Raw genomic sequence first — 21,700 nt, forward strand, 5'->3', positions numbered from 1 at the left:
TATTCCTATCCCTTCTATCTTTATCTCTCCACATCTATCTCCTACTCTCCATCTTCCTCTCCTCATTCTCCATCTCTATCTCTAGTTCTATCTATATATATACCCTCTTCTCTATCTCTATCTTTATCCCTTTACCCATCTCTCTCTCGCGCTCAAACATAACATGAGCTTGTTGGTAATGAAACCTACTTATCTTCTTAATTTAGAGGTTTGTTTTAATTATGATTGGATCCTTGTAAGTGGATGCATAGTTAATTTGAATCTATCACTTATCCATTAAGATTTGTTGTACAATCAACATGACCTATCAATTGACCTCATATAGTACTCAAATTTATTATAAAAAAAAAAAAAAAAAAAAAATTACCAAATTTTGTCTAATCGTTTATTTCGATGCAAATCGTATAGGAGTTGCTTCCATAGAGAAGTCGACCATTCACGATTCCTTCATTTTTCCTGCCGTAGGAGAGGAAGCCCTTATTTCCACACAATCCTACACGGAGTTAAAGAAACCGCTTGAGCGACGAATTTCCTTCCTTTAAAACTATGAGAATGTTCTCAAAGATGCTCGTCTGTCAAGTCCCATACGCTTTAATAATTATTCACATCCGCGAGTTAAATGCCGTGAGGAAAAATGACTGCGATCGAAGACGAGTCTTGCGGGAATTTAAAGAAAGATTTAACCGGTGGTCGCTGATCTACGCAGGGGTGAAAATGGCTTAAGAGGATGTTAGGAACCCTCGATACAGCGTTGGAGAAAGCTTATACCCAGCAGTTTTAATTCTAGTTTAAGTAATGCTACTTCTTGTGATCTTTTATGGATCACTTTCATATGCTTGTTTTTGATCTCAACTTAATTTGAGGTTTAATTGAGAATCTGAGAGTTATCAAGGCCATATACTGATCTATAAATAAATTATATCTCTCATAAATGTAACCACTGCAACAATGGTTCAATTATGTCCGGATTGTTTGGATTTTATTTCGATTTTTTGCCCAGTGTATTTAAATTGAGTACGCTGATATTTTTTAATTTCTTTTGCGAGTCTATTTAAAAGTAATGTTTGACATTTCTTAGATTATTAATATTTTTCATGATACTTTAATGTTTGAATCTATTATCTTGCTCAATCGTAGACCATGATTCCCCCTAACTGTTTTTGATTTGTACATGATTATGTATATAAGCTTGATAAACGTAATACAAAAGGTTCCACATGTATAATATTTTGGTTGATAGATGTTAGGAAACTATCCATATTGATTGAATTCAAAACAAATCTCACTCAGGTACATATGCGGCAATCTGCATTTATAACTTATATTGATGTCTTTATATTGACGTCTTTATTATCTGGGAGGTTGTCCAAGGGGTTGAGTTTAGTTGGTTGAAACATTGAGTTTTCCTTGTCTCAAAGGGATTTTTATTGTGGAATTCTAAGTTGCATCTCTGGGTCTTTCATAGTTGACTTCTAGCATAGAGGTGGTTTCTATCGTGGTTGCTCAAATAGAGCTAAAATTAGTCTCATAGTTATGTTCACAAAAAGCTTGTTTTGGTCTCATGTTGATGCTTGTATGAGCAGAATATCTATAAATGATTAGCAATGTAAAGAAGTCATGGAGGTTCATAAATACTTACTCAAATTCTAAGAGTTCACAAAACTGTAACAACCAGATGTTGACTTGGATTCATCATCTCTTGCACGTCTTGCATCATAATTTTAATTTAGCTACAGTGCATCCTTAATCTCCCACTGAATGTGATGCCCATATTTTGTATGATACCTGACTTTTAACAAAAGCCTAATATTGCAATCCTAGTTTATTGGAAAATTGAGTAACTCTGCTGACAAATAATTCAATGCGAGGACTTCTACATTTGAGGACTTCTACTTGCAATTACATAAATAAGGCTTCATGCTGCACTCTGATACGGAACATTTTCTTTGGTTTCTTCATTTGCCTGCTGGTTTGTAATCTTATCTTTTGAGGAATCCTGTCCAACTTCAATTAACATCCTTGGAGTTTTGCATATGTGTATTCCAAGTTTCTGAAGGATATTTTAATGTACCTAATTTGGTTTAAATTTTAAACAAATCTATTTGTTCTTTCCATTTCACTGCACTTGAATTCCCAAGCAGCAATGAATTTCTTTGTGACCTTTCATTCCAAATGTTGTTGCCAACTTGACATGAAATAATCTAACAAAGACAATTGTTTGCCCGAATGGCAAAGTACTTGCCAATGTCTTTGACATACACATTTTCTCGAATATCCACTTATTACAGTTGCTTTTCTTCCAATGCCCGTACTCTCTTTTTCGGCCAAGGAATCTTATTCCTCATCCATGGCTTTTTTTCGTTCTTTTCTGTGCTTGAGTGCCACTTGCAATGTTTGTGTTTCAAGTATTCCAAAAAGCACATAATTCTTCCATTGTTTTGTAACTTGTTGTTGGCTTTCTTTGTATTGGTGGATTGAGTTTTTGCTCTTATTTTGGTTCTACCAAGGTTTATTTACGCTCTCTAAATGTTGGATTGTCTTCATGCTAGAGATCTTTATCCAATTCAGCAAAGACAATTGTGGTGATTGAGAAAACCTTAGCCCTAAATTAGCCATAATTTTCACGTCCATTCCTTAGTAGCTCTAATTGAGGGAAAATCCATCAACTTGACAATCACCATTCCTGGCTGATTGACCATTATTTCTTGTTTGAAATCATTGGAATATCCATTACAATGTTTTAGCAATATTACGACTTCATTGAAAACAACATTTTGACTTCTTAGGATTATATACGATTTGTTGTATTATACAATCTAGGTGTAGTTGCATCCGAATTATTGTATTGTTTTATACACTTTTATCACCCAATATAATAATTAAATGCAGCTACACCTATAATGTTTTAGCAAATATTGTTTTGTTTTGAATTATTGATTAGAGAGCCACCTAGTTTTAGCCATACCTTAAGAACAATTTGTGGCCTTTACACATAAGAGATCAAGAGGGAACTAATATTTCATAGTGAGTCTTGAGAGATTGTTGATCAACACATTGTGAGATGTATTTGTGCAAGTGGATTGACTTTCAATGTTCTCTCACCATATTGGCAACAAATGATGAAATCAATTGATGAGGCTTTGAAAGGTTTCAAGGGCCTAGGTTTTGAGAAGTTGTGTAACACCTCATTGGAAAAAGAGGTGAAGTTTGTAGAGGATTTGTTAAAGCCCATAAGAGACTAATGGGTTGAGATAGGGGTGTCCATCATTTTCAATGGATGGAAGGATGCAAAAAATCAACTATTTATCAATGTTATTGTAGTTTCTTCTAAATTTTTTGAAGGTAGTGAATTGTGAGAGGGAAATGAAGGATGGTGAATTTATTGCTAATATTCTCATGACAACCATTGAAGAAGTGGACCCTTGAAATGTTGTTCAATTCATAATGGACAATGCTAAAAATTGTAGAGCAATTGTTTTATTGGCTAAGGAGCATTACACATCTTGTGTTCCCCACTCCCTCAATCTTATGTTACAAAATATTGGCACTATTATCTAATAGAGAAGGCCTATTCATCAAAATTTTTATCAGTTCAAATAAGTGTATGTGAGGCACGAAGAGATCCTAATGTTCATCACCAACCACTGTGTCACAAGATATATTTAGAACATTCTTGAAATTGGAGTTGTTGAAGGTAAGCGAAGCAATACAATTTATTTTGATAAATACATTTCACTTTAGTAATTTAAATTTTTTTTTTAATATTTTCTTCTTTAAGAATCTTTATTTTTAGATTTTTTTATTTTAGTTTTCAAATAAGTTGTTGAGATCCATTTCCGTCCAACACAATTGTCTTGATATGACTTGTGAAGGTTTGAGAGCCACTTTCTAACATACTCATTAGTTAAACTCAAAATTAGTTTCTATGGAGATAATTTAGCATTAAAAGGGCAATAGATATTAAGAAGATGATCATAGATATTAAAGTAATATTGTTATATTTAGCTTATAATGGTCATTTAGTTAGTCTTTAGTAACTTTCTTTTATTTCTTTAGTTCTCTATTGTTTCTGTTATGGTAAGATCTTTTGTAATCGCCTATTGAAGGAGTCTTTCGCTCCTTTGTTTCGATTATCTACATTGTTTTCTGTGCTTATCGTTTCATGGTATCAGAGCAGGGTTGCAAGTTCAAATCCTCTCGGGTAATGCCGAGGGGGAGATTTTTAGTGACACAGTTTAACAACTTCCTGTGAGATCTTTAGCTAGGATGGTAGTGGTTTTCTGAATAGATGCATATTTTGGGAGACTATGTTTTGGGCATGGAGCTCAATTTGTTCTCACTAAGTCAGATTATGCACCACTATCCCAATTTAAATGTCCTCTTCAGTGCACATAAGTGTCATATTGTTGACAAGGAGTCCAAGAAAATGATTGCAACTAGCATCAAAGATCATGGGTTGTGTCGGTCGGTTGATATTGGTGAGTCTCGGGAACATGCATTGGCTATAGAGAGTTCATCTATCACTACTCTTTGGCATCAACATTATGTGCATCTCAACCTATCTTATCTCTCTTAGTTGGCTTGAGAGAATATGGCAGAAGGCTTACTTGGGATTCAACAACAGACACATGGTGTATGTAGAGCTTGCCAAGCAGGGAAGCAACACCAAACTCCATTTTCCTAAGGACAAGCTTGGAGATCATCAAAGATCCTTTAGCTAGTTCATGTAGATGTGTGTGGACCAATGAATATTCTATCCGTCATTGGTGCTAGGTATTTTCTCTTGTTTGTTGATGATTTCAATAGGAAAATGTGGGTGTTTTTCCTTAAAGCAAAATCAAACATGTTTAATGAATTTCAAAAGTTTAAAGCCTTAGTTCAAAAATAGTCAAGATGTTCAATCATCACTCTTAGGTTAGATAATGGGGTTGAGTTCTATTCCAACGAATTCATCTACTTCTTTTCTAAACATGGTATCAAACATCAGCTTACCACACCCTATACCCCTCAACAAAATGGTGTAGTTGAGAGGAGGAACTGTACAATTACGAAAATGGCCCAATGTATGTTGGAGAATAGGAGTGTTCCAAAGAAGTTATGTGTTGAGGCAGTTTGCATTGCGATATACTTTCTGAAGAGGTCTCCCACATAGGCTGTCAAGAAGATGACCCTAGAGGAAGCTTGGTTTGGGAGGAAACCAAGAATTAACCATCTTAAGGTTTTTGGTTCCGCTACATACATTTGGATTCCAAATGCTAAGAGAACCAAACTGGACTCCAAAATTCAGAAGTTGATGTATATAGGATACAGTGACACTCATAAGGCCTATTGGCTAATTGGTTTGGACATTGATTGTCTAATATTCAATAGGGATGTTGTATTTGATGAAGAAGGTGGGCCTTTTCAGCTCTCTTCTAACATCAAGAGTCTTGAAGATCAGCCTCTATAGGCTAAAGACTTGGGTGTTTGGCTTCCATTAGCTCTACCTAAAAGGGGGGGATTCTAATGATTCCGACCTTGTGGAATATCCTAGGCAAGTACCCATACCAGTAGATTTACCTCAAGACAACCTGGATCAACCTCCAAATGATTTCATTCCATGCAGCCCAAGTCATGGTGATCATCCTGATTTGGAAGAAGATGCATCTACCTTGTGGGCCAAGTGGTGGGAAAAGCTCATTGGTGATGTTTGGGATAATGAATTGGTTGAGGGTAGATCATCTAGAGGCAAGAGCAAGTTGAGTACAGTAAACTTTGCTGTTATGGCCAACATTCTGAATGTTTATGAGCCCCAAGATTATTCAGAGGTGAAAGGTAAACTTGAATGGAAGAGGCTATGAAATCTGAACATCATAGTCTTTTGAAGAACAATACTTGGGTTCTTTTAGATCTTCCACCAAGGAAGAAACCCATTGGTTGCAAATGGGTGTACAAAGTCAAGTACAAAGTGGATGGAACCTTTGACAAATACAAAGAACGATTGGTGGCTAAAGGCTTATCGCAAAGAGAAGGCATATGCTATGAGGAGACCTTTGGTCCTACAAGAAAGATAAGTACCATCCATCTTGTTCTAGCTATCGTAGCATAGTTTGGCTAGAAAGTCCATCAAATGGATGTGAAAAGTGCCTTCCTCAATGGAGATTTGGAGGAAGAAGCATACATGACGTAACCTCAAGATTCCAAGGTTGTAGGAAAAGAGCATTAGGTATGTGTTGATGGCGTTTTTAAGCACTATGCAACGCAATATAAAATACTAAGTATTCTATCCTCTCTTGAAGAAAGACTCCCCAAATGCTAAGCTACATGATCAAATGGGACAACTCCTAGGTTCTCGAATGTCAAGTCTTGATGTGCTCTTGGATAGACTTAGTTTTTTGATGTGATATTGCTGGAATCACAAGGGGGACTTACGTTGAATGCTTGAATGCTGCTGTAACGTGGGAATTAACTTGACTTAAAAAAAGGAGAAAGGATGAGGATTGAGAGAACTAATCTACTCCTAGGAATGCAAGAGCAATGGACAATCTTTGATGAAACTCAACTAAGCTTTGCTTTGACATGCAACTAACATCTCCACAAGGCTAGTGTGATCTCCTAAGGATAGCTATTGATTTTCAAATCACCACTACAAGCATAGACACCATCAAGTCAATGCATATCAATGAAGAAGTAGCAATTGAAGTTAAGCTTGGCTAAGATGAATCCAATTGACTATGCAAGGCACTTTACCATTGGCAAGGTGTTAGTAGTATGGATGTACGAATTTCACCATTGATCATACACAAAGTTCTTTCATTTATCTAAACAACATGAAAATCAAATGAGAATTAGAGACCATGCAAATTGCTGAATCAACATATAAAGTTCACCATATCTTCAATGAAATTAACACGCTTCTTACAACAATGTCTTGGCAACAGTCTTTGCCTTCTCTTCCTACTCTATCTAACTACTTGATTTTTGCTATTTTCTACTCTAACTATTAACCTTTACAAATGAAAGAGTGGAGCCTTATATAGTGCTCTCATTACAATTGAATGGTTCAAATTGATTCATAATCAATGGCCAAGATTGAAAGATAGAACCCCTAATTAGGGTTTGTTACACCCATTGCAAAGCATGTAATGCTTAACCAATGATAAAATTATGTAATGTAGGACACATGTCCTTCTTTGAATAATTGACCAATAGATGACAACGGTAGGTGCCTCGAACCTTGTGCCCATGTGGTAGTTATCCTCTTCATTAGATGAGCCAAGTTCATTGAATCTGGACGCCTTATCTTAGAATGATGTGATTGGCTAAGTGATGACTAGGTGCCACCTAAGCTTGCTTGATCTTTGTAACTCATCACAAGTGTAGGTGATTTAGGCATATCTCTTCTTGATCATTTCACTTTTTGTCTTCTCGCTTTGGGATTTCCGCCTTAATGCTGCATTTGATGTAGACCTTGTGATGCTTATGCCCGATGCTTTTTTCTTGCATTGAATGCATTGATCTTACTCCTTTGTTTGATCTTGTGAAATCCTTTTCTTTGAGCAGCTCCCTTGTATGAGCTTGAGACTTAAAGTGTTGCAGTTGAAGTGTGCTAGCGTATCATCATGCTGATCATGTTTTTTGCATTCGCTGCCATCCTAATGTTGATCTTGAAGTCTTTCTTGTACAATGTTATCTTCTTCATGCAGTGGAAATCCTTCATTCCAAGCCTACAGTCATCTTGCACTCCCCTTGATGTAGATGATCTCTATTCTTTCCTTATAGTGCTTTGATGATGATCCCATCAACTGTCTTGTATGAGCTTGAGACTTGAAGTGTTGCAATGTCCTCCTTGGGCTCTTGTCTTTGCTTATGTGATGAAATCTTGATGTTGTATGTGAGTTGATGAGCCTTCATCTTGGAGATGATCCTTATCATTTTCCTTTGCATGTTCATTCCACTTGCATCAAACCTGAAAAAGAAAAACCATAATTTGAATCAAAACATTGCAAAAAGTACTTAATCAAGCTTCCTACTACCTTTTCTAGATCTGGAAATGAATTTTCTGCGCATGGAAACATCTGGTTTTGAGTCTGATTTTGTGTCTCAGGCCTGATTTGCATTGATTTCATGTGGCAAGGGAAGTTCGTTGTTCTCATTGGGCAAAGGAAGTAGCTTTCTTCCTTTCTCCTTTGCATCCTTTTCATCATTTGAGTGGGGCATTGATATTGATCAGGCCTCTAGGAGGGCAAAGACAATGGCTTGATGCTTGGTCGTGTGATCTGAGAGGGCAAAAGAAGTGCTGTCATTGCTGTGGAAGCCTTCCGATCCTTTAGTCGCACATTGTCATTACCCAGGGCAGATGTATAACCTTAAGTTGCTAATATCCTTTGTCAAGGGATGTATGAAATCCTTATGTCACTGATATCCTTTGCCCAGGGATCCTTTGTCAAGGGATGCAGTATCCTCTGTCAAGGGATGTAAAATGCCTTAAGTCGCTGATATCCTTAGCCAAGGGATACGATATCCTTTATCAAGGGATGTAATATCCTTTGTCAAGGGATGTATGATGCCTTAGATTGCTGAGCAAAGGAAATCGCCCAAGATGGTAAAGTCGCACCTCTAAACTTGAATGAAATGAAATCAGACTTACTTGAAAATTGATTGAAAATTAAAATCCCTTAATTCACTGATCTTGATTATCAGAATGAACCGTCTTGAAGAGGTGTTCTAGACAATGGAAGGAAGTGGCGGAGATGTCTTAAGTCGCCCTTCCAGGCAATCAAATTGCCATACCTTAGTCAAATTTTGCACTTGATTCCTATCAAATGATGTGAATTGTCAACTCTCAAATTGTTGGATGTGTCATCAATCTCAAACTCAATCACTTAAAAAGGATCACTCCTAACAAATTGACCTAGCAAAACCTAAGACCGAAAGAAAAAGAGGGGGTCCCCATTTGTGATGGGGCAGTGTGTGAAATGGTCACAACAGTATGTAGACTGGTGAAGGCTATTTATGGTCTAAAGCAGGCCCCCAAGGCATGGTGCATAAAGATTGACATGTATTTGGATGCATAGGGCTTTCAAAGAACTCCTTTAGATCCCAATTTATAAGTCAAAAGCACTAGTAGTGACATCATTCTTCTTGTCATCTAAGTGGATGATATTATCATTACTAGTAGTGGGGCACATTTGCTTGAGCAAATCAAATTGAATTTGTGTCAGGCTTTTGATATGACAGATTTAGGCCTTTTGCATTATTGTCTCGATGTAGAAGTTTGGCAAACAGGTGGCAATATTTTCATTTTTAAATCTAAATATGCCAAGAGTTTGCTAGACAAGTTCAGAATGATAGATTGCAAAATCTCGTCTACACCTATTGAGAAAGGGTTGAAACTTTCAACCAAATAAGACAGACCGGTGATCAATGAGTCAACTTTCAGGCAACTAGTAGGCAGCCGCATCTATCTTACAACCACTAGACCTGATTTAAGTTATGGTGTGAGTTACATTTCTCATTTCATGACAACTCCTAGGGCAGAACATTGCGTTGCAGCAAAGCGAGTATTGAGATATGTGAAAGGGACACTTGGCTTTGGCATTTTGTATAGCAGAAGCAAAGATCCTTGACTGATTGGTTTCATAGATTTAGGTTGGGTAGGCTTGCTTTGTTGATGACAGGAAGTCTACTTCTAGATATGTTTCTAGTCTTGTTATGGGTGCAGTGACATGGACCAGTAAGAAGCAGTAGACGATAGCTCTTTCTTCGATAGAAGTAGAGTATCGGGAAATAGTCAAAGCAACTTGTGAGGCAATATGGCTTCAGAAAATGCTTTCTGACATGAAAATGTCTCAAGCAGGTCCTTCACCCTTGTTTTGTGACAACTAAGACGAGCTAAAGCTTGCCAAAAATTTAGTCTTCCACGAGCGTACAAAACATATAGAGCTTCATTGTCACTTCATATGAAAACTTGTTGAAGATGGATCAGTGATGTTGCAGTATGTGTATAAGATTGTAGATTCTTACCAAGTCCTTGAGTCCATACAAATTTGTAAAATTTAGGGGAAAACTTGGTGTAGTTAGTAGAATGACCATTAAGGGAGGGTATTAAAGTAGTATTGTTATATTTAGCTTATAATGGTCATTTAGTTAGTTTTTAGTAACTTTATTTTATTTCTTTAGTTCTTGATTGTGAATGTTATGGAAAGATCTTTTGTAATCGCCTATTAAAGGAGTCTTTCACTCCTTTGTTTAATATCGATTATTTGCATCGTTTTTTGTGCTTATCATTTCAGATGACATTTGGTGGGATTGTGTTGAATATCTCTTTAGTTCATGAAGGCCATTTTAAGTATGATCCAATATCATTTTTAGTATGGGATTGTGTTTGAATACCTCTTTGCATCTTGTATTTGTTTGTGAGGAGCTTTTTATTTTTTCAACAATTTATGGAGTGAATCTATAGGATTCTCAATGTATAATAAAATAATCAAAATCCAAAATTACCAGCAGAAAAAGCAACTAAGTCCGCCAATTATACAAAAAACAAGGCTAATACAAAAGCCATCACTTGAGTAGGGAAAGTACCATTGAAAAAACTTAAAAGACAAGGCAACATTAGGAGCCTACAACAGGGATGAAACACCCTACCCACCTAAGCCTCCACTACCACCTATAAAAGAGCCCGCTTGAGTAATTGACACAATTGAAACATTTTTGCTTTTAGAAGTTGGAGAAAAATAATTCACCTATTGAGGGAAATTGACACTATGAATAACCTACTTGTGTTGAATCAAATGGTGAAGGAATCCATTGAATAGTGGTAGGAGATTGATAACATTGGTGATCTCAGGTGTTCCATTGGAGTGAGTGACCAAGAGATGCTGTAGAACTGAGTGTAAGTCCAAACACACAGATTGCAGATCCCTTGAGTGATAGTAAATCGCTAGAATATCCTTGTCGAACACATGGACATCACTCACGGAAGCCAACTCCTTTAATGCAAACTCAGTGAAGGAAGAAGGCACTTCATTGATTGCACTATTAAAGGCTCCTCAAGGATCAAGAAACTATGCACCTTGCTCCAAACCTTGAAGTCAGTTACTATCATCTCCAAACAATGCAATAGTTTATCTTAAATGGATAATTCACTATGCAACCTTCTTGAATCCCCAACACCTTCTTCCTAGGCTACATTTTACAAGGCTCGAAGACCTAGGGTTTGAGGAATCAATAATTGATTTCAAAACAACTCTATAGGAAAGGATCTTGGGGTTTTGAAAATCTCTCTACTTGTGAACTATATTGGTTGGGGCCTAGAAAATCCCACAACAAAAAGCTGTGAAGTTGACAACCAACCACCAAAGAGAGTGGAGAATGGTGCCAAAAAAGCTCCAAGTAACAGTCGTACCTGTGATGTACCTTTTCTGAAATAGGATTTAATAATAAATAATAATAATTAAATTAAAATATAAATAAATAAATAAATATGATATACTATAATTACAAGTTAATTAAGTTTAATGAAAAGTCAAGAGGCATGCTATGGAGAGTTGTGACTCCCTCAAGCGTGAGATATAGAAGGGAGAAGAGTTCATTTAAAAGAGGACAAGGAGGAAGGGTAAAAAGAATGGAGCATAGGATTAAGCAAAGGTAAATAGAGAAGAAGAAATGGGAAGTAAATAAGGAAGTGATTCTCTCAAAAAGGCAGAAATGATGAAGGGTTATGATTCTTTCAAAAAGTAATAATAATGAAAGGTTGTGTCTCTTTCAAAAGGTGATAATTATGAAGGTTGTGACCATTGCAAAGGGCAGACATGGTGAAGAGGTGTGACTCTCCCTCACATTGGAGGAGATAAAGAGGAGGTCTCATTTGAGGAGGATATCCAAGGGAGATCAATTTGGAGAATAATTTATTATTCTCAAAGGGCAGCAATGAAGAGTGATGACTCATTTCTTATGAAGAGGTGTGACTTCCCACAATTGACAATTTAAAGAAGAGATCAATTCAATTGAGAAGGGGGATTTGGAGGAATCATCCATAAGATCAAAGAAGACAAGGAAGTCAATGGATCAAGGGAGAAATACCTAATATCCAAATTAATAAGGGAGGAAAAAATTAGCAGACTTCAATATTTACAAGAGCAGATTTAGGGCAATCCCAAAAAGGGACATTACAATACCAGTAAGAGAGGGGGAAGTTGATTTTAAAGAAAACTTCTACATGGCAAAATTTTTCCTCAAATTATATACCGCACAAGGCTGCCTCCTCTACATCAAAACCACAATAATTAAAGAGCATGGGAGATGGTCCATCATCAAAAGAAGGATATAAATGAAATGATGACAAGGTGTGGTGGTGGAAATAGGGGCCCACAAAAGACGCACAACCTCTAGTTAAACTAAAAGACTCAAAAAGGGAGACCTAATCCAGTAATTTCAGCCAAACCCTCCTAAGCTTCTAATTGAAATTATTCTATAAATCTGAATTAGATAGTAAACTATTAAACTGCAATTTCTGGATTGATTTCATATTTATGTTTAATTGTGCAAACTATTATTATTGTGAGCTAGGATTTGTATACAAAACAACCATTTCAATGAGATATTACATGCTCACTGACCTAGGATTCTCCATTGAAACACTATCAAACTTTTACTTCATGAAACCATTGGGTGGTTTAATCCATTGAGCGTGCTCCCTGGCTACTTTTTTTACTCCTACACCATTAATGGGGCTGTGAAGAGCTATTGCTTTTCATTTCATGCAATAGATTATTTCATTGGGAATTGTGCAGTGATTCTATGGAGCAAGGAGTTATCAAAGGTGAGCAAAATTACGTATTCTGGGTAAAAAAGACCTATTTGGCAAAAATTCTTCTCCTTTCTTTCCTAGATCCACCACAATTTGGTTCAGAAATTTGTAGAGCATGCCAAAGTATGTTTCAGTCTCTTCTAGCTGAAACCATAGGGTCTAAACTTCTGATCTAAGAACATTTATATCAAACCAAGATGCACGTATATCAAAGATACACAAGGGCCAAGACACTAGTTAAAGGGAGCTTATGTAACTAGAATGAGGTAGACATAAACCTCTCTATGATATTGACACACAGTCTATTCCTCATATCATAATGCATACATCAATTGACACAGCTGTCACAGTTACTTTTGAATACGTACAATGCAATAGTTTATAATTGTCCTAATTATGATCTGTTAATGAAAATCATTTATAATCAATTCTCAATTCAAATGAATCTGTGCTGTTGGAGTCTGTACACCGGGTAGGCCTGAACTTTTCTCTTCAGGGAACATTAACAGCTTCAAGTCAAGGATTATGGTATGTATTCATCCTCACAGAGTCGGTCTATGCTGTTGGAGTCTGTTCACCTGGAAGGTCTGAACTTTTCTCTTTTAGTTGTGATTGTGTTGTTTATTCCAGATGAAACTACGTATTGAGCTGTTTCTTTTAGTGGCAACAGTCTCTGTATTTAAAAACTGAAATAAGCAAGTTATCTACTTTTAAATTTGGCTCACAAAATCAGTTTTAATTTCATCAAAGAGTGAGTTGATTACTTCCTAGAATGAACTTTTAGATCTGTAATGTATGTAACTGTAGCCTCAATTGATGCACAAGTGATAAACGAGGACAGGGAATGTTTTATATAATGTTTCTATCATTATTTGGTTTAGCCAATCATGTTGATTTCTTGTCAAATGGAGGGGAAATTAACAATAATCAAAAGCTGTTATCATATTGGTAGTGCCTTTCTTATGTGGCCAAGGGCCATGCAGAGTCCAGACATTGATACATCTACATTTGTGGTTGTTAGTATGTTTGATTTGGCTGTATGTGGAACCTTGTTTATATTTATTTTTTAGTATCATAGAAGACATCTACAGAAACATCTGGTCTGAGAATATTTGTTTTCACTATCTATGCCTTTTACTTTGGCAGGAAAACAACTGGATTTCAATATCTGAAAGCATTTTTTATGCAGAAGGTGTAATTGTAAGAATTTTTCGATGCTGGCCAATTTTAGGCAATAAGATACTACACATGGACCTTGAAAAACTTGGAGCGAGTGAAATAACCCTAGGATTTTATTTTATTTTAATTTGTGCAATCTTCTAAATCACCAGGTTAGGGTTAGGATTCTCATAATAACTCAGTATGAATTACAGCTGTAAATTCCAACTAACTAGCAATGTGTAGAATGAGATTTAAACAGTAAATCACACTCAATCGCAGAAGCAGTAAACAGCAGCAATTCTGATTGTAAATTACTGGTACAAAATTTAGGTTTAAACATCAGAATGACTGTTCAGCAGAGAGAATACAATTAGATTAGTCTGATTCACATTGTACTGACATAAATTCCAATAAACAGAACTCAATACAGCACTGGTATAACAGTCCTGGTCTAAAACACTCGTCAATGATGACTCAGTCAGCAAGGAATGGCATCACAGGGTCTGTTAATGGCTCTATGCTCCTAGAATGGTGTTCAAGCTCTCAATGCTCAGCGCTAGACTCTCCAACAGCAGATTTGAAAATGATAACCACCATCTTTGAAGACTGGGTGATTGGGTGCTCTAGATCTCCTTATGAAAGGGGAAGGCGCCACCTCTTTACCCCACTAACAGCAGCAAACCCTAGCAATAAATCCCTTCAAACCCCAGGCACAACTCAATAAGGGCATCTACACTCTTCCAAACACGTTCTAAATATGTTCTATCCAAGATTCCAAAGGCAGCGCTCAGGTCACGATTGTGCAGCTTCCTCTGAATGGTGTCCGGACTTTAGAATGAGACCTGCAAGGTAAAAGTGGACAATTCAGACCTCAAATGTATATTGCTAGATCCTGTTTATGAATTAACAGCAAGTAAACAGACCAGATATGACCCCAGACTGGGATTTTCGTCCTGACCTGAGTTGGTAGGTAGGATTTTCATCCCAACTGACCAGCCTGAGCAGAGGCTCAAAAATCATACCAAATCTCCATATGATTCTCCAGCCTGCAAGACAAGTATTTATACCCACAAGTACATAGGTGCTAGTTCTCAAAGCAAGCTGATGAACAACATCAAATTATATCTATATTATTCATTTATTTTCTTTATTCATTATAATACTGGTCGTACCCAAATTAGGCACCTGATTTATATTTTAAATGTTTTCTTTTATATTATTATTATTTATTGATTATTATTATCATTTTATTTATACTTTGATAATAAAATAATTGTGAATACTCTCATTATGGTATTAAGAAACACCTTTAATTTCATTGCTGGGCTGACCTCCCAGAAGGGGACATGATAGCGAGTGCTAATTTAGATTATACTCCTTGAAATCAGAAGGTAGATTGTCATATAGGAATCTGAAACCAAATTTTAGTAATAATATTTGGAGCCAAGTATTTCAGTGGCAGAAATCTAAAGACTATTGCTATAATTATAGAAAATCTGGATACAATCATATATTTGTAAACAGTAGTGTGTAGAAAAATCAAAACTTATTAGCTGTGTAAGAATTTCTTGTCTGTGACCAATATAATGAGGTTGTGTTCGAGATTTTGCACAAGGCTAAGGTTAGGTGTATGTGGTGGTAAGTCTGAGCTTGTATGAGTACCATAGGTGCCTTTCTAAGGTTGATCAGAGCTGGATTAATGAGTGATGATACCTAGGGGTGACGAAGAGACACAACAGGGATAATTTCATAAAAGGACCATTATAACTATTTATTCTTCTAAGTGGACTCAAATATCAAGCTCTCTTGTTGCTTCATAGATGTTACGTAAGCTAGAATAAACTATTTGGTGGGTTTAACATGCTTAACTTGCCAAGCAAGAAAATTTAAGAAAAATTTAAACATCATACTTTCAGAAAAACTAATTTTAAACAATAGCTAACTAGTAACATTAACATTATGCATCAACTGAAAATATACATGCTGCACTAAATGAAATTATCCTTTTCTCAATATGCAATAATTTAACAGAGAAAGGAAAAGAGTCTACAGTATCATGCTTTCCAATCTGGAAACCTTTACAAGTCTTGGCTAGTTCTGCCTAAGGGAGAGCATCATTAGGGTGCTTTTCCTCCAACCATAGACCTGGTGGTCCCCCGTAGACCTTCCTTATGGAAGTGGCCCTACCCTTCACGAGGGTGCAGACATAGGACTAGGTCTAATTGCCATCTGAGCCTAGTGTTTAGAATCCTACACGACTCTAGTTCGTCACACACTATAGGTTCCTCTAACTAGTATGACCCTCTTACTAGATAGTGTATACTGTATCCAGTTCAAGTGAACTAATAGGAGCATGTTGTAATGTCCCCTAATTAGTTATACTCTAAATTAACTTGAATTTGCCCAAATCTAAAGAGGTAATTAAGTTTATGGGAGTATCTTGGTATACTGTTTTCCTACAACACAGATTTAGAGAACATACATGAAGTAATATCTATGAACTGGAACATGTGCTAATGAATTAAATTGGAATAATATCAATTTTTGATGTATTAATTACCATTAGTATTATATTTGTTAGAAAAAATCAGATTATTATGTTTGTTAGATAGAATCAGATTGTAGGTTAGTTGCCATTCTTTATTATCCAATTTCTTAGTGCACTAGGGTAGGCTAGTTGGATAGGGTGTCCAAGAGATCCTCCATCCTAGGCCCAAGAGCAAATGCTACATCCCTCCTGGCTCCATATGGTAGGTGTTAAGCATCCATCATGGAGTGGCGTACCCAGTGAGGTATCCTATCGCCATTCCCCCTCATCACAACCACCTCCTCTCTTAAGCCCAAGAGCAAATGCTTCATCCCTCTTGGCTCCATGTGGCAGGGGTTAGGCATCCACTATGGAGTGGTGTACTTAAGAGAGAGTCTTGTTGGCATTTTTTGTGCCAAACCTTGTAGGGATCAATTCCGGGAATTCAGTGTAACTAACATTTCGTGTTAGTCAATACCAATAACATGTGTTATCGGTCTCAACAAAGTTAGTTGCTTCTTCATAGTTTTGCAGAGTCATATAACGCGAGGGTTATATGATGTGTCAATAACAGGTCGTGTTATTGACCGGGTCGTGTTATTGACCAAGTCGTGTTATTGACCACCGAGGCGGGATCCAGTCGGCTAAGTGTTTGGCAAGGTTTTGATCTCATGGGATAAGGTCCCATAGGATAAGAAAGCAAAGATAAAGATTGGACCGCTTATCCTGTGGAGATAAATGAAGACAATTGAGACCGTGCGGGATAAGCAAAGTAACAAAGAAAAGTGCAAAACGGGCCCCAGTTCTTTTTCGAGTTGATCGGGTCAGTCGGCCAACTCACTTAGGTTCAACCGGCTGGAGGGGCTCCTAGTCGTCAGCGGGCCGATTTCCCCCTTCCTCTTACCGGTCGCATGATTTTCAAATGCAGCAAGCAGAGGCCACGAGATAAGAATTTTCAAAGGCGAGGAAGTATTCCTCCTTATCCCGCGAAGTGGAACGATGACAACAGATGGACCGCGGGATAAGAAAGCAAAGCGAAAGGCTTTCTTCTTATCCCGCGAGGTTAGAACAACGCACAACTGATGCTGCGGGATAAGATACAAGGGGAACAAAGGACCCTTATCCCTCGAAGGAAAACAAAGAACAAAGGACCCTTATCCCTCGAAGGAAAACAAAGACAAGAGAGATCTCGTGGGATAAGGAGCAAACAAAAACTACAAAGCATTTTGCTTATCCCGCGGGGTAAATTCAAAGAGTGCAACGTGCCGTAGGATAAGGAACAAGGAAGAATTAAAGCAAATGCTTATCCTGCGAGGTAAAGTCAGGCCCGCAGGGGCCCTGCGGGATAGGAATTCAGGGGCCATTTAGCGGTCAAACACAGTAAAGATACATGGACCCGAGGTGCCACATCGACCAATTGTGGCCGTTGGATCTTCATAAAGGCCCGATTTGACGACCATGTTTTAATCATCAATTGGGCCTGCTGGAGGCCTAGATGGAGGGATCTCATGCGTCCATCTTTGCGTGAATCTCTTAGATCAATGATCGACATTTGAATTCATGGAGGCTGTTGGCATTTGAACTTTTGTAGGCGGGTTGTTGTCGACCCGACTGTCAAGACGTTCTTCCTGCTCAGGTTGACGCCTCATATCTGATCCGATCGCCCTCCAACCACCAGGTTTGCTCCTCATTACTTCAGACGCGACCCTGCAGGCTGTTTTCGGACGCCACCATGCCCTCTTTAATGCATAACAAAGACTTTTTGTCCCTGCAAGTGTGCTTAGCCATGCTTGTTGGCAGGGATTACTTCGTCGGGGGGGGGGGGGGTTTCGTGCTTCTAGAGGCAGAGGACGCTCCCAGAGCTAGCTGTAGCACGCCATCAGATCTCGGATCTGATCTCTCCCTCTCCTTTGATATTTTTGTAACCTAACCTGGGTGGGGTTAGGGTTTTCTCAATTGCAACCATCTGAGTTATGCCTAAACTATAAAGGCAATTTTGTACATTTTTCTCAGGATCTTCTCCCTTCTTTTCTCATGCAGAATTCTTATGTCTCTCTGCATCTGTAAATTTGCCTTGCCTCTGCATTAATAGAATCTACTTGTCTTACCTAGTTTGAATTTATGCAAATGTGTATTTTCTTACCTGTTTGTATGAATATATCTTTTTCTTGTTTTCTCAGCATGTGCGATAGTGTTGACTCCTCTTCAAATGGCATCTGAGAACATTGTTCGTTCCTCTGCCATTGTTAAGAATTCCAACCTCAACTCAGTCTTAGAAAGCTAGATTTGGATAGAAACTTGTGTATCTTCTGGGTGGTTTTATTGATGTTCTGTGCAGCTATAGGCAGGGGATCAGTCTGGGTGCAAACCCTATTTTCCTTCTTTCATACAACCCTTCTCTTTCTCCCTTTTCCCTGTCAAACCATAGATTAGTTTTATCAGTGTTGGGTTGGTCCAACACTCTGCAGTCAGATTGAAGAGGAAGCCGGCCTTCTCCGGAGATTCAACCTCACAACAGCGCAAGGTCCCACAATTGAGAGGTTGATTCAATGTTTCACAAGGTTGGTGGTCAAGCCTGATCACCAAGGGTGCAAACTTTCGTGTTAACGAGTCCCACAATCAATGAACCATTTGTGATATTCCAATGAAGTTATATTCGTTATTTTCTGTGAGTTCAATCTGCTTTCTTTTGTTTCCCTCCTTTAGTCTCATTCATTAATCGAATCCCCATGCATACCACCAAGAATAAGTATGTTACTGCCTGTAACTTAATAACAGTTCTGACCTGATCTGATCAATGGTGTTCTCATTGGATGCTTTGATTCCTTTCCTTTATATCTCTCAATGTGAGGGAGGGGTCACACCTCTTCATCATTTATGCCTTTTGGCAAGAGACACACCCTTTCATCATTAGCACCCTTTGAAAGAGTGCAACACTAAACTTCTGCCCTTTGAAAGGGACACAACCTTTTACAATCAGATCCGTACTTATATTTAAATCAGATCTACACCTCTAATCCTCCAATTATCCCCTTCTAAAATGAGGTTCTCTTCTCCCTTTTATCTTTTTAACTATATCTCATTTTATATTTTTAACTCAAATGTTATTTTTGTATTTTAATTTTAATGTTATTTTTGTATTTTAATTTTAATGTTATTTTTGTATTTTAATTTTATTATTATTATATATTATTAAATCCTATTTCAAGTGGGGACATTACACATGTAGAACCCTGTGCCACCTTGGCCAAATGTTTTGTGTGATTTGCAGAGCACGTTGATCATGCAGTCATTGTTGACCACCCCACTCGGCTTGTTATGTACAACACTCAAGGTCCTAGTGGACTTGGTAAGGTGGACTTAGCATTTACAACATGCTACACTGCATTTTGTTTACTGTTTAAGGTAGGTTAACTCAAGGACCAAATAATAGTTGCTCTCATGTGGTAAAGTTCACATTTTCAGCACCTATTTATTCCTTATTAATAGTCAAGTTTTATCTCAAACTGAAGAGTTATAATCAGCAGGTTTGTATTGGCCTCAAGTGCCTCACATATGGTTAAGATCACTTCCCAATGACCTCCTAGAAAGTGGCTTTACCCTAATATGCATAGGATTGTTTGAGCAATTTCATTCAGCAGTAAGTTTCATTCTATGGAACTTCTGAACTAAGTATGCATGTATGCAGGTGGTTTCTTGGCTCATTACGTGGATGCATGTAGGTGCTTCTTCTGCATGTACATGCATATATGCAAGTGCCTTCTCCATATCATAAATAAGTAACAAGCACAATTCTTCCTCAATCCTACTCATACTAGTAGTAGAGTCTTTCTCATTCCGGTCATTGAATTTAATCAACCAAGAAAATAGTTCATTAATAGAAAATACAAAGTTTTAATCTGCTGTTCCATTCAGCATACATATGTATACTATGTTGACTTCCCTTAACTGGACTAGTCAACGATAATGGTTAAGTCTGGAATTTTTCACAAAGGTCTTGTAAGCCTGCCACATCTTCAGGAGTAAATGAAAAGTTCATAGTATTAGTTAACCACTTAGTTCTATTTCATTCCAGTTGTGGCTTCGAGTAAAGACAGTAAACTTGTTTCTTTCAAATTTTAGAATGCTTACAACTCAATTATGATGCCAAGTAAGAAATCATTTTTTCCCTTCATTTAAGGTTATTGAAATATTTCTACAGATTTAGTCCAATTAAGGATACAAAAGTTTCAAATGCCGGACTCCCATTATTGACTTCTACGTTACTAGGGTCTTCAGAGAAATTCCAGAGCTCCATGTAATAATATTATTACTACATTGGCGTACAAAGTTCAAGATTGATGACTAACTCATCTCGGTTTAGAAGTAATTGTTTAAGTTTATTACTACGTTACCTCGAGTTTCCGGGACGGGGACAGCAAGGGATGAGTTTTCGGGTTGACAAATTTTTTTGCCAATTTTGGGAATGGCGGGGGGACAGCTATATAAAATATAGGGAAAATTTAAACTATATAGGAAAATTTTAAATGTTCATATAAAAAATAGATAATGCATGCATATATACATTATATTCATATGAAAACATGGATAAAGCATGTATATGTACATTATAGAACCTTTACATACCACATTTGGGTTTAGATTCTAGAATTCATTGTCAATGCTCAATATGCATTCCTACTTCAGAATTCATTGTTAATACTCAATATGCATTCATAATTGAAAATTCATTGTCAATATGCCAGCACTTGTTTGCATGTAGTTCATTGTTTCTTTCTGGTTGGAGGATATTTTGATATCATTCCATTACTATTATGACCTACAACCGCTTCTTTATGCACTACCAAGTTTTGGGTGTTTGTGAAATTCATTATCAAGCTGTTACTTATATTTCTGAGTGCTTTTGGCTATGATTCAGACCTGTTTACCTTTCATATCAGTGAAAAGTCCAATGTTGCAGACCTGCAACCACATTTTTACACATTATCGAGTTCTGAGTTTTTGTGAAATTTATTAGCAGGCTGCTGCTCATTATTTCTAAGTGTTTACGGGGACAGGGGATTTAGGCCCGAGGATGCGTCCCCGGGTAACCTTGGTTTATTAGCTTCTTTCATAGAGCAGAAAATACTAAGAATATCGAGGTGTTTTCCTTGTGCATACTAGCATTCATTTTCAGATTGTTTGGAAGAAATAATTCTTTCCAAAAGAAGTACTTGCTA

General features: G+C 37.2%; 1 protein-coding gene across 2 annotated transcripts in view; it reads left to right on the forward strand.

Annotated features, from left to right (window-relative positions):
- The first annotated feature begins 428 nt into the window (after nt 1–428).
- The window catches only part of LOC131050201 (molybdopterin synthase sulfur carrier subunit), an 83,510-nt gene continuing 62,238 nt past the window's right edge, over nt 429–21,700 (forward strand). The window contains exon 1 of one of the 2 annotated variants that reach the window (XM_059218493.1): nt 429–792. The gene's annotated coding sequence lies outside the window, so the exon portion shown is untranslated. The remainder of the gene's footprint in view (nt 793–21,700) is intronic. The other variant, XM_059218492.1, reaches the window with a different exon arrangement.

This window comes from Cryptomeria japonica, chromosome 3, assembly GCF_030272615.1.
Source record: "Cryptomeria japonica chromosome 3, Sugi_1.0, whole genome shotgun sequence".
NCBI lineage: Eukaryota > Viridiplantae > Streptophyta > Pinopsida > Cupressales > Cupressaceae > Cryptomeria > Cryptomeria japonica.